Source organism: Zonotrichia albicollis, chromosome 26 (genome assembly GCF_047830755.1).
Source record: "Zonotrichia albicollis isolate bZonAlb1 chromosome 26, bZonAlb1.hap1, whole genome shotgun sequence".
In the NCBI taxonomy this organism is placed as follows: Eukaryota; Metazoa; Chordata; class Aves; order Passeriformes; family Passerellidae; genus Zonotrichia; species Zonotrichia albicollis.
Window position 1 is genome coordinate 7,812,987 of NC_133844.1, and position 14,328 is coordinate 7,827,314.

Genomic DNA, 14,328 nt, shown 5'->3' on the forward strand with positions numbered 1-14,328 from the left:
CCCTTGAGATGACTGAAAAACCCCAAATTATTTGCTCTTTTAGGCCAGCATTGAGCATTGAATTTCAAATTATGGACTTTGTCCTCTTAGAGTTTACTGGGGCTGCAGGAGCTGGATATCATTTATATTTCTAATATTGCCATATTAAATGCAATTGGGGCCAGTTACAAATATGCCAATTAAAAATGTGGTTCTAAGCAATTTTTTAATCAACATGGATTGAGATTCACCTGATTGCAGCCAAAACCTTTAGTGTCTAGGATAAATAGGTAACAATGCAGGAAAATTTCCCATTTTTTTTATCCCTTTCTTCTCATGCTGGTGTTGTTTGATACCCGGTGTTTTGTTTATATCTTCTCATATCTTTAGGACAAAATATTGTACAATTTCAGCCTGCTTTAGGAAACACAGTTTTTGTTCTCTTGATGCACAGGATCAATGCACAACTTGAAACAGTATTTAAAAACCTTTGGAGAAGCCATCAATTCCTGGAGAGCTCTTTTGCAGCCCATCAATTCTGGGCAGATCTAATGAAAAGCAGAGTTTGAATATGAGACAGAGACTTATTCCCCTCATTCTGCAGCTCCTTCATCTGTCACCATGGCAGCAGCAGGATCAGATGTTCCTATTAAATCCTGGATTTATTTGTTGGGACTAATGGAGGGAGCAGTTGCCATCTCTTGGATCACCACATGGAAGAGCAACTGCACCTTTCCCTTTATCGCCATAATTCCATTTTTTTTTAAGAATGTGCCCCATTCCTCACATGATGCTCTGGCATATGATGGAAGGTCCAGCTCCATGGGATTTTGGGGCTGAAACAGCAGGAATTCAGCAAGCTGGGAGTGCTGAGGGTCTGGGGGATTCATTATGGGATTCTTGACACTTTTTCTGCTCTTTCTTTGTGGCACCTTTGGCCTGGCCTGAGAGGTTGAGCTCAAACTCAATTCAGTCTGCAGCTCTGCATGAGTGGGGAGCACAAATCCCTGGGGAAAAAAGAGCTTAAAGTGTCTAAATAAAATCTGAGTTGACTAAAATTTTGGAAGGTCTGTGCTGCAGGAGTTGGCTAAACTTTTGGAAGGTCTGTGCTGCAGGAGTTGGCTAAACTTTTGGAAGGTCTGTGCTGCAGGCCCAAATTCCATGGAGTTGGGCCTTCCAGGCAGGCCCTGAAATACCATGGAAGGTCCAGGTCCATGGAATTTTGGGCCTGAAACAGCAGGAATTCAGCAAGCTGGGAGTGCTGGGGGTCAGGAGAAGGCTCTTGGGGTGTCATTGTGGGATTCTTGATCCCTTTTCTGCTCTTTCTTTGCGGCACCTTAGGCCTGGCCTAAGAGTTTGAGTTCAAACTCAGTTTGGTCTGCGGCTCTGCCATGAGTGGGGAGCACAAATCCCTGGGGGAAAAAAGAGCTTTAAGTGGCTAAATAAAAGCTGAGTTGGCTAAAATTTTGAAAAGTCTGTGCTGCAGGCCCAAATTCCATGGAGCTGGGCCTTCCAGGCAGGCCCTGAAATACCATGGAAGGTCCAGGTCCATGGAATTTTGGGGCTGAAACAGGAATTCAGCAAGCTGGGAGTGCTGGAGGTCAGGAGAAGGCTCTTGGGGTGTCATTATGGGATTTTTTGACCCTTTTTTTGCCATTTCCTTGTGATCTTTTGGGCTGGAGGCACCTTTGGCCTGGCCTGAGAGGTTGAGTTCACTCAATTCAGTTTGCAGCTCTGCATGAGTGGGGAGCACAAATTCCTGGGGAAAAATTAGCTTTAAGTGTCTAAATAAAGGCTGAGCTGACTAAAATTTTGGAAAGTCTGTGCACCCAAAGATATGGAGAGGCTCCCAATGGGGTTTTTCTACCTGTGGATAAGAACTCCTCCAAAGGACTGTGCTGTGTTTGAGGGACTCATTCTTTGTTTCATCCCCAAGCTTCCATCCCTATCGACTTCCAGAGGAAACAATCCCAAGAGCGCTCAAAGCAATTATTAATGGCTTTCTAATTAGAATATCTAGATAATTTGTTTATTTGATCAGCCCTCCAAGGCAGAAAATCAAAGGTTCCTGTGCATCTCATGCCGAGTTTTTCATCAGTGGGGCTTTTCTTCAGGAGCCAGACACGTCATAAAAAAACAGATCAAGCCATTTAAAAGAAATATTTTGCCCAAGGAACAATAACAAGGCTTAGAAGGCTTTTTCTTCTTTCTGGGAGTTTCCTTTAGGGAAACCTTTTCATTTCCTGATTGAAAGATCAAATCTGCCCATGGAGGGAGCAGTGGGGTGTGGATGATTTTTCTCCTGATCTCTAGAAAAACACACTCAGCTAAAGAGTCCGTGGAGAGGTTCTGCTTTAAAGGGGAAGGCATTTGTGTGATTGGAGAGAAGGATTAGGAATTTATCTGTAGAGAGGGCGAGGAAATCTTCAAATTCAGTTCACAGTGTCAGTGGAACTGTCAGTGTGATGTTACAGGGCTTTAAAACCTGGGATGCACTCGGCAAGGGTGACCCAATAAATCATAAAAGTTCTCTCTTTGCCGCACCCAGGCTGGCCTGAGGATGGTTTAGAAGTCGGTGAATGCTTTCATCTCAAATTAGAAATTAATAGCTGGATTTTAATTCAGTTTGTATTAAATTGACCAATTCTATGAAGTATTATATAATCCCATAGATTCCTAAATTGCTTATTACCAAGATGTGCAATTTCTTAGGTTAATGTGCCTCTAATCACATCTAACACAATGATGTTTGTTTAATTCCTGTAGTTACTAATTATCAGTTGGCTTTTTATGAGCTACAAATAGACCTTTAACAGGAACTGGGGGCTGCAGCATCTTTGTCCCACGCAGAGAAAATGTTTCTCTACATTTTCCATACAAAGACCTCTCTTCTGTCAGTCCATGCCAATTTCGGGGTCTCATCCCCATAAAAATACAAGAATTAACAAGTTATTAATGATAATTTTGTAGAATTTAGGCTCCAAATCTGCCACATCCCCATGGAATGCCAGCCCTCGGTGGATGTTCAGCAGGTTGTCCTGGATTTCCTGGATAAAACCAACAGATTGTTGGTGTTTTTTTTCTGAAACTCCTGATTTTGGGGCAGTGGCTCAATGTCCTGTGGGACCTTTTCTCCAGCCTGAGGCTGCCAACTCCTCCCTCAGCCCTGGTGGCAGCTGCAAAGACCATGGATGTGATCTGGGAGGAAAAAAGAGAGAATCCAGGATGGATTCTGTCTACAGTGGAAAGTAAATTGGAAATTTACTCAAATTGCTAGAGACTGACTGTGGGAATTGCACCTCCAACCCCAGCTTTTGGCGTTACCCAAAATTCAGAGAGATTTTGGCCTAACAGAGGTACCAACCCCAGTGGGATCTGCAACTCTCAGAAATCCTGGGCTGATTGAGGAGCTTGAAGACCTTCACCTAAACCTGCAGAACTGCAGCTGGCAGATTTCCTTTTTCTTCTTTCCTGAGCTGCTCAGGTGCCACAGGGCCCAGCTCAGTGACAGCAGAGCTCACCAACCCCCCTCAGAGCCAAGCACGCTCTAAATGTTTTAATAAATGAGATTTTTGATTCTTTTGTTTTAATCAATGAGAATTACCTGAGGAAACATGAACTGCAGAACAAAAGGCCTGCTCCAAACAGCAGCCAGGCGCTTTTGTGTCTGTTCCAAGCAGAAGCAGAGCACACAGACCTGCTCATATTTCAGCGCTGAGCTCAGCGCCCGCGCTTGTCCTTCGGAATGTGTTTGATGGGAATGTTTGATGGGGCATTTTCCTGAATAGGGATATTTTTCTGCTCTGCCTCCAAAGGGATGTTCCAGGGCCGTTGCCTGTGATTTTTCAGCGGCGTGAAATGCGCTGGAATTGTTTATCCCAGCTCTGTCTGCCTAATGTGCCCAATCAATCTGTCTCTGAGGTGAAGCCGCGTGCTCCGCTAATCACCGCGCTACCACAGAACATCTTGCTTATTTTTACTCTAAATTATGATCGGCTTGGAAATGAACTCTGAATTTGATTTATCAACAGCTCCGATGCTAATTCACCAATGAAGTCATGGTGCTCTGAGACTAAATATTAGCGCTAATGAGAAAACATCGCTGCCACGTTTTGTAACTCCGAGTTTCCGCAGCTCCTAAAGTTGTGGGTAATTAATTCATCTAATCATTAACTGGGCAAGCATTTCCACAAGAATCAGTTTACCTGGGTTAGAGATTACCAGCAAATGTCAAACCAGATGATGTTGAGCTACCAGGGAATATTCATGCTGTTTAAAGGGGGAAATGTGTCCCTCTAATTCACCAATGAAGTCATGGTGCTCTGAGACTAAATATTAGCATTAAAGAGAAAATCGCTGCCACATTTTGTAACCCTGAGTTTCCACAGCTCCTAAAGTTGGGTGTAATTAATTCATGGAATCATTAACTGGGCAAGCATTTCCACAAGAATCAGTTTACCAGCAAATGTCAAACCAGATGATGTTCAGCTACCAGGAATATTCATGCTGAGTTTTTATTGTTTAAAAAGGGAAATGTGTCCCCTTAATTCACCAATGAAGTCATGATGCTAAATATTAGTGCTAATGAGAAAACGTCTCTGCCATGTTTAGCAACTCTGAATTTCCACAGCTCCTAAAGTTGTGTGTAATTAATTCATCTAATCATTAACCGGGCAAGCATTTCCACAAGAATCAGTTTACCTGGATTAGAGATTACCAGCAAATGTCAAACCACATGATGCTGAGCTACCAGGGAATATTCATGCTGAGGTTTTGTTGTTTAAGAAGGGAAATGTGTCCCCTGTAGGGCAGGGCTGGTTGTGCCCTGGCAGCCTCCATCAGCAGGGACGGAGCAGATGTTGAGATTTCAAACCAGGGTGTTCCTCCTCTTGGAAAACAGAGGCACCAGAATGGAAGGAGTTGAACTGCAGAGATGTCTGAACAGTGCCTGGATAAAGCCCAGGTGTCCAGACTGAGCCAGCTGAGACAGCCTGGGACTCAGAAATTCATCATTTTCCCTGCCAGGATCTGGGTTTAGGCTCTTTCTGGAGCAGTCATTTGTCTGAGGCTCCTGTGACAGCGTGAGCCTTTGCACCGTCTCCTTTCAGGGAGAAAACAAACTCCTCTCCATCCAAACTTCTCCCCAGAGACTGCTGGGCTTGCCAGTCCTTCCTTAGATTCCATTTGCCTGTCTCCTGTTGGGAATTCTGGCACTGAGTCACCCCGACAGCCACGGCCATTCCTGAGCCTCCACAAAGGCTTTTCCTGCTCTGCAGGATGATGGATGCTGAGGGAAAATGAGCACAAAGAACAAACTCATCATATTTCCAGCACAATTCAGACCTGTTCCCAAAACCTGGGTGGCCGAAGTTTGATTTAAAAAACTCCAGGGAATTGTTTCAACCTGAGAATGGGTGATTTCATCTGGTTGAGGTGAGGCAGGGAGGTCATGCCTGCCTGATCCCCTCCACAGATTCCATCCCTGGCTCCTGTTGGGAATTCTGGCACTGAGTCACCCAGACAGCCACGGCCATTCCTGAATCTCCACAAAGACTTTTTCTGCTCTGCAGGATGATGGATGCTGAGGGATCCATCTTCCAAAATGAGCACAAAGAACAAACTCATTGTATTTCCAGCACAATTCAGACCTGCTCCCAAAAGTTTGATTTAACAAACACCAGGAAATTATTTCAACCTGAGAATGGATGATTTCATCTGTTTGAGGTGAGTCAGGGAGGTCATGCCTGCCTGATTCCCTCCACAGATTCCATCTCTGTCTCCTATTGGGAATTCTGGCAGTATTGGGAATTCTGGCAGTGAGTCACCCAGACAGCCACGGCCATTCCTGGGTCTCCAAAAGGAGTTTTCCTACTCTGCAGGATGATGGATGCTGAGAAATCCATCCTCCAAAATGAGCACAGAGAACAAACTCATTGTATTTCCAGCACAATACAACCTGTTCCCAAAATCTGGGCGGCCAAATTTGATTTAACCAACACCAGGGAATTGTTTCATCCTGAGAATGGGTGATTTCATCTGATTGAAGTGAAGGAAAGAGGTCGTGCCTGCTCGATGCCCTGCAATGAGGCTGCTGCTGTGAGCACAGAGGGAAATACCCGAGCAGGAGCTGCAGCTGGGCACAGAAGTTGGCATTTCCCTCCTGGAATTGCTTGGTAGGGAGGTGTCACATCCTGGAGATCATGTTGGGCTGGATTCCAGCGTGTCTGAGGTGTCCTGTTGGGAGGCAGAGCAAGGAATTAAGAATGTGTGAGTGTTTAACAACACAGGAGAGGTGAGAGAGAGAGGGAAAAGCACTCTGGAAATGAGGTCACTCAGCATCACTCAGACCCCAGTCCAAATCCTTGAAAACTCCCTGAATCCAGTGGGAATATGGAGAGGTTACATCCCTGTAATAATGCTGCTCTTTCCAAGTTCCAGAATAAGGATTTTTTATTGATGCTTGGCTAAAAATCCAGGTTTTGAATGCTACACCTACAAAAAACAGAAGTCCAGGCTGAATTCCAAACTCTGACTATTTTTAATAGAACTTTCATGTGTGGTAATCACACTCCCAGACATTTTCAACCTAAGTAAAGCTGATAGAATTCAGTGTTGTGTCAAAGGAACACAAAAAGACAAAGAATGCAGATTGCAGTGTGGGTCCCTGCATTTGCATGATTGGATGCCTTGGTAACACCTTTGTCTTGCAGAACAGAATCAACCTGAATTTTGGGTAACACCATTTGGAATTTTGGGTAACACCTTTGTCTTGCAGTACAGAATCAACCTGAATTTTGGGTAGTACCATTTGGAATTTTGGGTAACACCTTTGTATGCAGAACAGAATCAACCTGAATCCTGGGTAACACCATTTGGAATTTTGGGTAACACCTTTTCATGCAGGCCAGAATGAACCTGAATTTTGGGTAACACCATTTGGAATTTTGGGTAACACCTTTGTCATGCAGGCCCAAATCAACCTGAATTCTGGGTAACACCATTTAACACCAGGCCAGAATTTCCCTGAATTTTGGGTAACACCTTTTCATGCAGGCCAGAATGAACCTAAATTTTGGGTGACACCATTTTGATGCCAGCCAGAATCAACCTGAATTTTGGGTAACACCTTTTCAATACAGGCCCAAATCAACCTGAATTTTAGGTAACATCATTTGGAATTTTGGGTAACACCAGGCCAGATTCTCCCTGAATTTTGGGTAACACCTTTTCATGCAGGCCAGATTCTCCCTAAATTTCAGGTAACACCTTTTCAATGCAGAACAGATTCAACCTGAATTTTAGTAAACAGCTTTCATGTAGGCCAAAATTTCCCTGAATTTTGGTTAACACTTTTTCATGTAGGCCCAAATCAACCTGAATTTCGGGTAACAGCTTTCAATGCAGAACAGATTCTCCCTAAATTTTGGGTAACACCTTTTCAATACAGAACAGAATCAACCTGAATTTTGGGTAACACCATTTGGAATTTTGGGTAACACCATTTAACACCAGGCCAGATTCTCCCTAAATTTCAGGTAACACCTTTTCAGGGCACAACAAAATCAACCTGAATTTTGGGTAACACCATTTCAATGCAGGCCAGAATCAACCTGAATTCCAGGTAACACCTTTTCATGCAGGCCAGAATTTCCCTCAGTTTTGGTTAACACCATTTTGATGCAGGCCAGAATCTCCCTGAATTTTGCTTAACACCTTTTCATTTAGGCCCAAATCAACCTGAATTTCAGGTAACACCTTTCAGTGCAGAACAGATTCTCCCTAAATTTTGGTTAACACCTTTTCATTCAGGCCAGAATCTCCTTAAATTTCAGGTAACAGCTTTTCAATGCAGGCCTGAATGAACCTGAATTTTGAGTAACACCTTTTCATGCAGGCCCAAATCAACCTGAATTTTGGGTAACACCATTTTGAATTTTGGGTAACACCTTTTCAATGCAGAACAGAATCAACCTGAATTTTTGGTTATTATTTGAATAGTTGGTACTACCTGAATTTGGGTAGCACCTTTTCATTCAAGCCAGAATCTCCCTAAATTTCAGGTAACAGCTTTTCAATGGTGGCCTGAATGAACCTGAATTTTGAGTAACACCTTTTCATGCAGGCCCGAAACAACCTGAATTTTGGGTAACACCATTTTGAATTTTGGGTAACACCTTTTCAATGCAGGCCCAAATCAACCTGAATTTTGGGTAGCACCTTTTCATTCAAGCCAGAATCTCCCTAAATTTCAGGTAACAGCTTTTCAATGCAGGCCCAAATCAACCTGAATTTTGGGTAGCACCGTTTTGATGCAGGCCTGATTCTCCCTAAATTTCAGGTAACACCTTTTCATGCAGGCCAGATTCTCCCTGAATTTTGGGTAACACCTTTTCTTGTAGGCCAGATTCTCCCTGAATTTTGGTTTACACCTTTTCTTGTAGGCCGGAATCTTCCTGAATTTTGGGTAACACCTTTTTGATATAGGCCACATCCTCCCTCAATTTCAGGTAACACCCTTTCAATGCAGGCCAGAATCAACCTGAATTTTGGTTAACACCTTTTCATGCAGTCCAGATTCTCCCTGAATTTTGGTTAACACCTTTTCATTCAGGCCAGAATCTCCCTGAATTTTGGGCAGCTCCAGCTGCTCCAGCTGTTTTTGAGGGGAGCACTGCAGCAAAGCTGCTGAGCTGGGAACCTCTCCAGTGTCACTTGGGCTTTGACGAGGAGGATTTGCATTCCTTAAACTCCCACCGCTAAACCTTTTGTCTTCCTCCTGTAGCTGGGGATTTGTGTAAATTGTGCTCCTGTTTGAAGTGTGTGGCTGCTTGGGTGCAACATTTATTACGTTTAGAGTGGAGATCTGTGGGGTGTGGGCTTGAGAAGTCAATACTGGGAAACTAATCCAGGCCTAAACTCGCTGAAAACTTCCGCCTCTCACAGGGGAACAACCCCAGGCTTTGCTTAATTAGCTGGTTGTAGTTTTGGAGAGAATAATGAAATAATTTTGGATAGAATAATGAAATCTCCATGGAATGGTTTGGGTGTGAAGGGACCTCAAAGCCCATCGAGTGCCACCCCTGCCATGACAAGGACATGTCCCACTGTCCCAAGGTTCTTCAGCCTGGACTTGGACACTTCCAAGGATCCAGGGCAGCCCCAGATCCTCTGGGAATTCCATCCCATCCCCTCTCCACCCTCCCAGGGAAGGATCAGAGTTCTGCCATAAAGGCCAGACCCAAAATGTTCATTGTGTGTCTGATTCTGGGGCTCGTCCTCCTGCTGATTTCTGTTTTCCTGCTGCAAAAACTTTCAGTGCTTCGGATAAAAATTGGGCAGTGCTGGTTTTAGAATTGAAAATGGAAATGAAAAGAGAAAAATTAAAGAGAAGATTTTCAGAAAATGCTGTGCAGGATCACAGCAAATCAGAGAATTGTGACTGCCCCATCCCTGGAAGTGTCCAAGGCCAGGTTGGAGCCAACTGGGACAGTGGAAAATGTCCCTGCCCATGGCACTGGATGGGCTTTAAGGTCCTTTTCAACCCAAACCATTCCATGATTCCATGTTAAATCCCCCCAGGGATGGAGACTCCACCCCCGCGATCCCAGGGCTGTATTTATTTCTCTGGATTTTTTTAAATTTTACCTTACTGGAATTTGTTCTGATTTTTTTTTTAATTTTTTTTGTCTTCTTGGAGGCCAAAGCAGCTGAACAGGCCCAGCTCAGGTCACAGCTGGGTTGTTTCAGTCTCTGCACAAACAGTCCTCACCTCAAAGAGCTCCAGACTCCAAGGACAAGCAGGGGCAGGGCTGAAGCTTCTCATTTTACAGCTCATAAAACGACTTGTGCAAGGTTATATCTGAGCGTCTCAGGTATTAGTTCCATAGCAGGAGTGGGAAAAAAAAAATAAATTACCTCAGAACCTAGAACAAAAACACTTCTAAAATTAATTCTCTGCAGCTTAGATGATATTGAACGTGTTTTGTTGATCTCTGGATCTGTAAAAATAGAATGGTAACGGCTTTGTGTGCTGTGAACAGCATCCCCGGTGTTTTCCATCATTTTCCTGGGTGAGTGCTGGCGCGATTGTCCCCAGAGCTGCAGCAAGGCTGTGTCCTGGAATGCGCGGGGGCGTGAACGCCCCTGGGATCCGGCTGTCTGGTGAGGGGCGAAGGCCAGGGCCCCTGCGCATCTGAAGCCAGCCCCCCTCGGTGTCTTGGCCTCGGGCTGAGCTGGGGGATAGCTCGGAGCAGCGCGGTGAGAGACGAATTAGGAGGCGACCACTTGCTGGGGGTAAACTGTCGGTTTATTCCAGAAGAACCAACAAGGAGGGGAAACACCCAGCAAATGGCCCCGAACAAGGGGCAGGAGAGGGTTTTAAGGGAAAAGGGGGGAAGAAGGCAGGGAAACTCGGCTATCCAATAGAAATACATATTTGGAGGTACGAAACATAACTGATATACTAAAGTAGCCAACTGTTATAAATCATAGGAGGGGCTCCGGGGCTACAGCCAACCATACCTCCCAGAGAAAAGAAAATTCTCGAAACCTGGGAGGAGAAAAGGAGTGATTGACTGAGCCCAAGGAGGAAACAACTTTCACTTTATAAGAGAAACCAAGGGAGGAGCAGTTTCATTTCCACAGCAACCTAACTGGCAGGGTAGCAGCAGGAAGTAATACAGAAAATGGGGGGAGCAAACTAACGAACTTAAGAACACACCACAGCACTGGAAAGGCTTTTTGGGGGCTCAGGAGTCACCTGGAGTCACCTCAGAGGAAATAAAAACTGAGCCCTTGTGTGTCCCAGCAAATGCAGAGCTGTTTTCCAGGCAAGGACAGGTTTTAGTGCATTTTTTATTATCTCCTCCAGCTTTTGGGCCTTGGTGCACGCTGCCTGCAGAGGGTGGGTGCTGATGGTTGGCAGATCGGTGCAGGTGTGCTCATCCTGTGTGCGCTGGGTGTTATCCCATCCCAGCAGGAATTTTAGCACAAACACCCTGATATCAGCTATTCCACCACGATGTCTAAGCCTAATTAACAACAGAAATAAAAACTATATCTCTATAACAAAGTCACGTTAACACCACACACATAAAATCCATCTTCGTATTTGCAAAAAGCCAATATTATATTTCTGAAATATATGAATATATTTAAGATAATTAATATAATATAATATAATATAATATAATATATCTTAAATATATCTCTTTTTCATATATATATCTGAAATAAAAACTGTATCTCTATAACAAAGTCACATTAACACCACACACATAAAATCCATTTTCATATTTGCAAAAAGCCAATATATATAATATAATAATATATATCTGAAATATATACATATATTTCAGATAATAAATATAATATAATATATCTTAAATAGATATATATTTCAGATACACATATATCTGAAATAAAAACTATATCTCTATAACAAAGTCACTTGAACACCACGCACATAAAATCCATTTTCATATTTGCAAAAAGCCAATATTATAGTATATATCTGGAATATATATATTTCAGATAATAAATATAAATATAATCTGTCTTAAATATATATATATTTCAGATACGTATATCTGAAATAAAAACTCTATAACAAAGTCACTTGAACACCACGCACATAAGATCCATTTTCATATTTGCGAAAAGCCAATATTATAGTATATATCTGAATATTATAATATATATCTGAAGTAGATATATATTTCAGATAACTATATCTCTATAACAAAGTCACTTGAACACCACGCACATAAAATCCATTTTCATATTTGCGAAAAGCCAATATTATAATATATATCTGAATATTATAATATATATCTGAATATTATAATATATATCTGAAATAGATATATATTTCAGATAACTATATATCTATAACAAAGTCACTTGAACACCACGCACATAAGATCCATTTTCATATTTGCGAAAAGCCAATATTATAATATATATCTGAATATTATAATATATATCTGAATATTATAATATATATCTGAAATAGATATATATTTCAGATAACTATCTATCTATAACAAAGTCACTTGAACACCACGCACATAAAATCCATTTTCATATTTGCGAAAAGCCAATATTATAATTTATTTCTGCAACGCCCTGCCTCAGGTTGGAGCTTGCAGCCCGGCCTCAGGTGCTCAATGGGCTGTGCGTTATTGCAGCCAGGACCTCCATCCCTCGGCTCTCCGGAACACAAACACTCCTTGGCTTTTATGGGATCATAAAAAGCTGCCCTAAAGCTGAGGCAGGGACTGGCACGGATATTGCTCTATCCAGGGGAGATCCACGTTCCTGTGAAGCCACAAGTGAGCACAGTTGTCCCATTGTTTTGCGGAGAAAAGAAGAAACCTCACAACTTGTAAAAGTTGTAAAGCCCGGTATGCTTTTATTACGATGCGCGCCGGACGCAAGACTCCCCAAAAGGGCATGCGTGCCCCTGAAGATTTCAGACCTCCTTTTATCCCCCTTCCAAATGCATATGCATACAATTTCACAATAAGTTCATACATATTCATCTTGCATGACACTTAGCACTAATTCTTCTTTATCGGAGGAATTCCTAGGTCGGGGGCAGATTGACCTCGTGGTTTTTCTGTTTTTCTTTCTCTGTCTCCTCGCTGTCTCTGGAACGCGGCCTCTCCTTCAGCTTTAGCTCCACAGACCCTTCACCTCTCCCAGACACTTCACCTACTCTGTCTCACCATCAAATTCCACCCGGCAGCTTGTCCTCTGCGTCCCTGCCACTCAGCTGCCGTGTCAAATCAAATCTGCAGCTGAACTCCAGCTCTTGGAAGGGTTTTTGGGATCTCTCCAGCGTTCTGCAGGGGATCCACATCAAGAGGAACTCTGACCCTGCAAAGTTTCCCAATTAGCTTTAACGCCTTTGCTTTTTCCATGCTTTTTTTTGGGAGCAATGAAAATTTGGGAGAAATTAGCTCTGCTGGTCTTCACTTAAAGTTCAGCCTGGAAAATCAAAAGGCATTTGTTCCAAGATTGGATTATGTGTAGGATATCTGCAGCTATAATGAGCTCAGGTTTGCTGGCAGCGTTAGAATCAACTCTCGCCTCTCTCTCTCTCCTGCCACATGTGTTTTTCTCCCTCAGAGCATATTTCTTTCGACTTGATCAGCTCATCTCTTGCAGATGATAAAATTATCTGCAAAGATTTGTATCTGATGTTGTGCCATAAATCATATTTAGTCGTAGGATTAACATTTGCAAGCGTGGAATATTTATGGAAGTGGGGAAAAAAAAAAGAAGAAAAAAAGCAAAAAAAGCAGGTGGGGGGCTGGCAGTTTCTGAGGATTTACATAAGGAAGAGTTGGGATTCAGGGTTTGGAAATCCATTTGTACAAGGTGTGGATGTGCTCAGCTCTGGTGAGCAGCAGTGGAGCTGCTTGGACAGGATTTATCTCAGGGAGGTTGGGAGATAAAGAACGCGGGGAACCGTGACCTTGGGTGAGCAGCTTTGTCCTGGAAGCAACAAACAGATGTTCCAGCTGTGCTGGCACCACCTCTGCTGCCAGCTGCCTCTGCCTTTCCCATTCCCAGGCTGCTCTGGAAACACTCAGCACCTTTCCAGGCGCTTTTGGAAGCTGCTGGGTTTACAAACCCCTTGGTTTGTTTTTTCAGAGCTGGGTCATCCAAAAGAGCCAGAACGGAGCAGTTTGAGCATCTGCCCACAAACTGGGGAAAGGGAGAGAGGGAGGGAGAGCAGCTCCCCCTGCTCTGGCTCCAGCACTGCCAGGCAGGATCCATACAGGAGTGGGGACACAGATCATGGAATCCTGGAATTGTTTGGCGTGGGAGGGACCTTAAAATCATCCCGTTCCAGTCCCACCATGGGTTCCACACTTTCCATAGACCAGGTGGCTCTAACATGGCCTTGGGCACTTCCAGGGATCCCAGCTGCTCTGGGAATTCCATCCCAGCCCCTCTCCCAATATTTCTTCCCAAAATTCCATCTAAACCTGCCCATGGAATCCTGGAATGGTTTGGGGTTGGAGGAGACCTCAAAGCCCATCCAGCCCCACCATGGGTCCCACATTTTCCACTGTCCCAGGGTGCTCCAACCTGGCACTGGACAATTCCAGGGATCCAGGGGCAGCCACAGCTGCTCTGGCAACTCCATCCCAGGGAGGAATTCCATCCCAATATCCCTCTGGCAGTGCAAAACCACTGTCCATATAAAAAATCCTTCTCCTTCCCTTTTATCACTCTAAGAGAGGCTCTCAGATCCCCCTGGAGCATTTCCTCCTCCCACAGCTCTCCCAGCCTGGCAGTGCTGCCCCAGAGGGACCTGAACGTGCTGCAGGGAGCTGG

The 14,328-nt window shown here is 43.8% G+C and overlaps 1 protein-coding gene across 2 annotated transcripts in view; it reads left to right on the plus strand.

The window, feature by feature from the left end:
• LRRTM4 (leucine rich repeat transmembrane neuronal 4) overlaps positions 1-14,328 on the plus strand; it is a 142,688-nt gene that overhangs the window by 125,506 nt on the left and 2,854 nt on the right. The gene's annotated exons all lie outside the window — the stretch shown is intronic.